Genomic DNA, 7,627 nt, shown 5'->3' on the forward strand with positions numbered 1-7,627 from the left:
CATTAATGAGTTGTAAATTCATTAATTATGCATGAAGTAGATCGAGACCAGTCTTAAAAGCCAGGTAACAGCGTTTATTGCAAGAGAGTACTCCCACATACACATTTCCACAGGTTATAAACTGAAAATGACATCGTTTTCTAAACGTTCACCAGTAGAGGCCCTCTAGCTCTCGAGCCTTCGCTCTACGCCTGAAGTCAAGGTCAGTCAGTATAAATCAGCATTCTAGACAGGCCGTTCCTGCCACCTGGAGATTGTACAAATGAATGAACTAAGGAACAGACCTTCATTGTTACTAAACTCCTGACTACATTATATACAATTGGGAATGGGAGCAAGAGAGAAAATTCATATGTACAGTACATTATAGTATTTGGACTAGTCAGTTCTGATTGGAATGTATACATAATTAGTCATTTCAACCATAATTTCCTCTAACAATCCTCCCTTTGATCAAATATTATACATTCAAATCTACATTAATTTTATCAAAAATAAAAATATGAACCAACATTATTATAAATGTTTATCCGACTCTTCACCCATCATTAATCAAATCTAACCTTTACCTTAATTTAACCCTTAAACCTACATCAGAATTATAACTCTTCTTATCAAGGATTTTCTGTTACAATCTTTATTAAAAAACAGTTTAATATTGAAACAAAGTACAATCTAATTCTATCCTCAACACTAGTCTCATCAAACATAAATTCCCCAATGATGAAAGATCCAGATTTGTCCACTTGTCCTGTAGTCAGGCATTCAGTCTTCCACGGGTCAGAACCTGGAATCTGCCCATATCTCTCCATCTGAATCGTCATTGATTTCTCCAGAGTCCTGGAAATGATAACTTTCATACATACACGCCATCAACCACGTCCGTACAAAACTTAACACAGTCACACAGGTGAAGGTAGCCCATAACACAGTGATCATAACATTTTTCCATCTTTCAAACACCCTGTCAACCCAATTTAGTCAGAGAAGTATCCACCCCTGAGTTTATTTCCAACTCGTGAACTAGGGTGTGTAAACCAGACAAGGCCTTGGTCACTGATCCATCCTAACTGTATATCCCGGAGTCAAATTACCTATACTCCCCCACCCTCTTCAGCCAGCAAACATCCAAGACTATTCTATTCTGCCTAGTCATTCATTACATCTCTAAAATAATTGGTGAAGCGCTGTGGATTTTTAACAGATATAATCGATCCAATCCACATTCTCATTGAGAGTGGACCACCAAAAATACTTGACTCTAATTCTGCCAGGATCTAATTTATAGCTTTGATCTCATCTGCCACCCTTGGATCCACAATGTTATTAATACAAACCCTATCATCAAAAAAAAAACAGTCGGAGTACTTATTTTCTTCCGTTTAGTCAACACAATGAATGTAAAAGGCATTCTCAAAATGTACCAGTACACATACCTCTGTTCAATTAGCCAGTAATACTCGGCCATCATGTCATTCTCCCACACATTCAACAGATGTGAGCCCTGAGCCTCCTTATCTTACTGAAATCCCCAGATCTCAACCAGTCTGCCAAATCACTCATCACCCCATCAGTAGTAATATTCTCTGTCCCATAAGCACTATACCGGGCCAGACAGTATCAATCTCCTCTTGTCACTGTGAAGGGAGGAAGCCTAGATTTCAGAGGAACATGTGGATATAAATAGTGCAAATCCACACAACTGTTGTTATCTGGCTTTCCTGCTTTCATGAATAGCTTTACTATACAGGCTGTTCCCTTAGGTGAATAATTCCATTTCTGAACTATCCACACCGGCTCTTGGCTCTGGACAACTCCACCGTCAGTATCTGCTTTGTCAGGGACAATGCTTGTATTCAGCTGCCTATAGAGCAACCAGCTGCTCTAACTTTTCTACCTGGAATGCCCTAGGTTATCAACTGAAACCCTTACTTTCACTAAACTCCATCTCCTTCCATGCTGGGTATGTAGATTTATGTAGCCTTCTCACATGATGTGAGCTATAACTTGTTTCCATGAACTACAGACTTGCATATATGTCTTCCATCATAGCTACTCTTAGTCCTGAACTGCCAAGGAGTCAGACACCACTTGGTTTACATAGAACTCCACTGAGACATCCCTCCCTATACTACTCTCACTTCCTGTTTATCCAGATCAAGTGATCTCTTATGCTTGGTTAATACTAATTTCTCGTTTAATTATGTCAATATTACCCTCTAGCCTTCTCGGGTTCATGTTGTAGGAATAAGATCTCCAACCATACAGCTTAGGATGGACAGCTCACCTATAAAGCCCCACCCTCTTCCAGAAAACACATCATTAGCAAGAGTCAGACACATTTTCACTTCTATGAACAAGAACAGTGAGGAAAGGACAGGTAAGGTATTCTTCATTCGAGAGATGGCCCCCAGAATTCTGTTAATTCCAGTTCTCCTCTCGAACTCTGTTATTGTTCGACAGTGTTAATGTGCCTTACCCTCCCGCAGTGCGATATGAATCCGGGTAGCTCTTTCAGCTAGCTGTCACCTTGGTATGGTCCCCCAACAAGCCTATGGGACTGGATTGAGTGACTTCACCTGTAGTTCACCTGTAGTGCATAAAATCTTGGACATACAGGTTTGGTTAACAAACAGTTTCTCATTTGTTCTGTTTATTAGCTAAAAAAAATGTTTATTAGTTAATTATCCCGTAGGTCACATCCTATTCTAGAACACTATTTACCCATCCCCCCTTTGTTACCTGGCTCTGCCCAGGTAACAACCTTGCCTTATTCTTAAACAATGACTTAGGTAAGATTTAGTGAATTATCCTTATGTCTGACATCATCATGTAGGAGCCCCTTTTAATTTTCCACATGTCCAATTCTCCCTTGGGTGTCCCTTCGTGTCAATCCTGTACCAATTCCCTGTCAAGTTTCTTATCTACTTTTATGAACTATCTGCGCTACTTATATATTTTCTTAAATATATATTTTTACCAATTTAAACCTTTTCTCTCATATCTCTCAAATACCACTAAGCTTCTAACTGTTTGACTTTATCTAAAATCATTGATTTTAGAAAAAACATGTCTATGAGTGGCTTTTCTCTAAAGTCCTTACATTTCCTTAATCAATCTATCTTAAACCTAACAATAATCCTAAATCATCACAGATGTCCTATATTCCTGTTAAATGTAATACTATTTAAAAAAACTTAGAATAATCAAACAAGGTCTAATAAATGCTAACCATATTAAAAATCCTTCCTACACTAACAAGCCCTCTCCTTCGGGGACCCTCAGTATTCTATCTGACAATAACATGATCAAAATATGTGTTGCAAAGTGTGGAATACCTTATCTACAGTAATTTATCACCCTTAAAAAAACTGCAACTTATTTTTCTATGTAATTCCCTGCCCTATTGGCTTAATCTATCTTATCTTCCCCCTATTTATTCTCAATGATAAATATGACTTTTTCTCTGTTACAATACCAGATCATTAATAGCCCCTTCAAAAACTTCACAGCTAATGTTGTAAAACAGAATCCTGAACCACTTTCTCATTTGCGGTTCAAACAGTAATTCTAACCCCTCAACCAAAACTCCTTCATTTCTAATGAATTTACCTTAAAACTAGTAACTCAATATGACCACATTCATTATACAAATGACTCTCCCCTGAGGCTGATCAGACCTCAGAAGACAGTCACGATAAGATCAATAGGTCATAAAAATAAATTCACTTGTATAATTAAAACTCAGAAAGTTCCATATGTGAGCGTGCCTCTTTAAAATACCTTTGCACTAAAACAAATAGTCCTAAATGGTTTTATGTGTATATACTTGCAGACCTGTTTTAATTTGGTCGTTTATGGCCTCATTCTCCCCCAGGTTATAATCCCAGGAAACATCTAAAATTGAGACCCTTTAAACATCCATTTTCCCAGAAGAACACAACACTCCTAACTAGCATTCACTAAGCTAATTCCGATTCAGAAACTCAAAAGTGAACTATAAACTAAACCTAATGATGATTCCCCTTTAACTAAAATCATTAATCATAAGTTTTAAACACCGTCAATGTATATGTTTACTTAAATGAACATGTTACCCTTAGATACAATTAACCCGATACATTTCTCAGTGTAAGAAATCCGTAATTTAATCCCCGATATTTAATAAATATGCATTCGCTTTCTCCCATGGCTCCTTTAATTGACTTATTTTAGATAACTTCCATCCGTCCCGGAATGAAAAATCCTACTTAAACACGCATGTCTACGTATCAGGGGAAAAGTTTGAATAACTAAATTCAACCTAGCTTACTTCCCGAAACATATGCAGTTATGTTTTTCTATAGAGGTTGCTTTTCAAACTTTAAATACCCTAACATGGTTCCACACAATTGAAAGTGCTCAAATTCACTGGTGTTACGTAAACAATCAACCCTGGAATCACAACCATGGAATCCATTACCACGATGTTTTACGAATCATACATCCAGTCTCTCTCTCCCTAACATAGTTCAACCCAAACAAACGCCACAAACCTTGATGCCTACCTAGGTATCCGCTGATAGTTTTTAGCATCTTTCCTGACTATCCTGGCAACTCTCAAATTACTGTTAAAAATGTATTTTGTAATTTATATCAACTTCTGAAAAGTTACTCGAAACATCAATGCACACACTAACAGACATACGATTTGCTCCGTTATCCCCAGTCCCTGGCGACAAAAGTGCCTCGCTAGTGACGTCATCATCAAGCGCTCAACCTGCCAATTCATAGCGACTTTAAATGAATTGTAAATAATTCTTGTTCGATTAACCAAACCTAATTTATCACATCTGTTCCAATCCTGAATTATAATTTACCACCCCAACCAATATCTCTAAATTTGCTAATTTTATAAAAACATTTAGATGGGCATAAATCGTAATTGTCTCTTTGTTATCATTTAGAATCCATTTTGCTCTAAGTAACTGTCTCGTCTTTGACTTAGTATTTTAATTACAACTCTATTCCCAATACGTTATTCACTTGTCTAATTAAAAACTCACTAGCATTATGTGAGTGTACACCTTTAAAATACCTTGTCTCTGGGAACAGGGAAATCCCCTTAACCCAAACTTTTACTCCTACAACGACACCCAATAATTCTGATAATCCCTTCACATCGTTTGTTTTAAATCTCTTGATGTATCATGTAACTTATTTTTCTATCTTCAAATTGTCGTCCCACAATATTTTTTCCACTGTCATACACTCAAACCACTGTGATTGACGTGCACTGTCCCTTTAAAATAAGACATTATTTTTCCCCGTAAAGAAAAACAGAGAAAATAGATAGTGTTATTTTTTTTTAGGATACTTTAACTTCTAGTTCCAATTCCCAGGCGTTACCTAACCAAAAATCAATACTCGGAAAAACAATCACAACTTTTTACGATTAAACTATTCTTACCTATCTTATAGTCCAAAGCGTTGCACTATATAGCCCATTTAGTGCTTGGCACTTCCGTTGCAATCTGTGGCATCTTTACGATACTTCTCCTTTTTCTTAATGAAATGTATCTGGAACTTCTGGCCGCTTTTGAAAAGTAACTCTAAGCTATAATGCACGCATTTTTCCTCTAAATGCCACAACCCCTTTTCTCGGTTTAAATTTGAGGAACGATGTTGTTAAACGTGCAACGTCATCATACATCTGCCTGCCTCTGTAAAATATATTTATTCCCTATTCAGATTGCGTTCAGTTTTAAATTCTAATCATCAAAGCATAACCAACCCAACTTCTCAACTTACCATACCCTAAATTTAAACGTACCATGTTTTGTGCTAAATTTATCATATGTCAGTCGATTCGTAAATAGCTATAACGTCCGGATAGCACGAAATTGTATCGTATCTCTCCGTTATTCCCTACATTTAACTTTAGGTGACTTTTTCTCCTATGATACATTTATTTAAATATGACTCCCATCTCAATACATCCTTCCACCAGATCATTTTGGGCAAAATAGCGTATTACCTCAATTGTCTCGCCATTATTTTTAATGCCTTTTTTTTCTTTCAATACGACTCCCCTCTCAATACATTTTGATAAAGCTCTGTGCAAACATCTCATCAGCAAGCCCGCACCTTTTTCAACATTTTCACCGGTACCAGCTCCAACGGAAATACCGGTACCAGCTCCAACGGAAATACTTAATGTACCAGCTAAATCTACACACAGAATTTTACGTTAATAGAGTTTAACACTTTTTCCAACAGTCATGCACACCCCCTCAATATTCTACTTTTTCACATTATTACCACATTCCTTATGTATCTGTTTTATAAGGGATTCCAGCTTTTCTACATTTAGACGGCCATCAAAATCGTATTTCTTTCTCCATCTTAGACCGAAATCGATGTTTCTCTTGTCTTTCTGTTCCATATAACGCTCGTCTCCCGTTAGTTCCGGGGCTTTCTTTGAAGCATTCCCACCCATTCTAAATCCTTGCCGTTACTAGTAGCTATAGTATCTAATCACTTATCTATGCCTTTCTATATCATTTTAAATTCTATGTGTGTGCAGTTCTATAAATTTGTAATTTACCGTTACTTAGTTACTTTTACTGTCTGACTATGTGTGTGTTCCTTTAAAAATAATCAGTATGTATTTTCCATCCTGTGAACCGCATCCATAGAAGACTTTTGATCGGACATCACACATCACCCATAAGATATTCCTTTTGGGACTTTCAACGTTAATGTCTCATATCTCACTACTCTAGACTAAGTTGACCTCTCCTGTGAACCACGTCTATAGAAGACTTTTGATCGGACATCACATTTCACCCATAGGATATTCCTTTTGGGACTTTCAACATTAATGTCTCAAATCTCACTACTCTAGACTAATCACTTATCTTTTGATATTAATTTCTTTCAGCATTGTACAGGTTCAATTATTCTGTTCGCCTAGAATTACCCTGCCTTCTCACCAAGCCTAATTTATCTTTATTTAGGTATGTCTTTTGAAATATTGGCCATCCTATTTGTACGGAACAAGCGTCCTAATTCTCCAATGCGTACTATATCACTCCTTAATAACCTTCTGGCTTGCAAGACCAGGCTTTATTAAGCTCTAGTTTATTTGATGGTAGCGCACCTTACCACAGGTCAATTTCGGACCTGCTTCCTTTCTATCGATTTTGGTTAATACCCCCGGTAGAAACTCATTTTATTTGTTCAGAATATTCAAGCACCTATTATTGATCAAATTCAACTCCTTCATAACATTTTAATCAATAAATATCCTAAATAATCCCTCCCAAATTCGAGAATAAAGGCTACTTTACCTGCTGCCGACTGGGAAAAGCACTGCTCGTTTGAATCTAGTCACCTTTCCTGGAATCTGTGGTAATACGCAGGCCTGAATTTTAACCTCAATTCAGAGGTCAGGTCTTTAGTAAAACGAGTCAAAAACTCGTCCGTGCACGATTTTCAGCATACTACCTCCAGGTAACAGGGAGGGGTATTTAGATCCGGCTCGAAGGACCAATTGTTGGTGGAATTTCTAAATTCCTATATGTTTTATAGCCAAAATCAAATTCGCACTCTCTCTATTCATTGATGAGTTGTAAATTCATTAATT

General features: G+C 37.0%; 1 long non-coding RNA gene across 1 annotated transcript; it reads right to left on the reverse strand.

Moving 5' to 3' along the window:
* Nucleotides 1-59: 59 nt before the first annotated feature.
* On the reverse strand, nucleotides 60-6,087 carry LOC121842580. The gene is made up of 2 exons (XR_006081169.1): nucleotides 5,450-6,087; nucleotides 60-2,606 (listed from the first exon to the last, which is right to left on the reverse strand). It is a non-coding gene; the product is annotated as an uncharacterized LOC121842580 (long non-coding RNA).
* Between the last annotated feature and the right edge of the window lie 1,540 nt (nucleotides 6,088-7,627).

The sequence above is a fragment of the Oncorhynchus tshawytscha genome, unplaced genomic scaffold (assembly GCF_018296145.1).
Source record: "Oncorhynchus tshawytscha isolate Ot180627B unplaced genomic scaffold, Otsh_v2.0 Un_contig_11645_pilon_pilon, whole genome shotgun sequence".
Taxonomy (NCBI): Eukaryota; Metazoa; Chordata; class Actinopteri; order Salmoniformes; family Salmonidae; genus Oncorhynchus; species Oncorhynchus tshawytscha.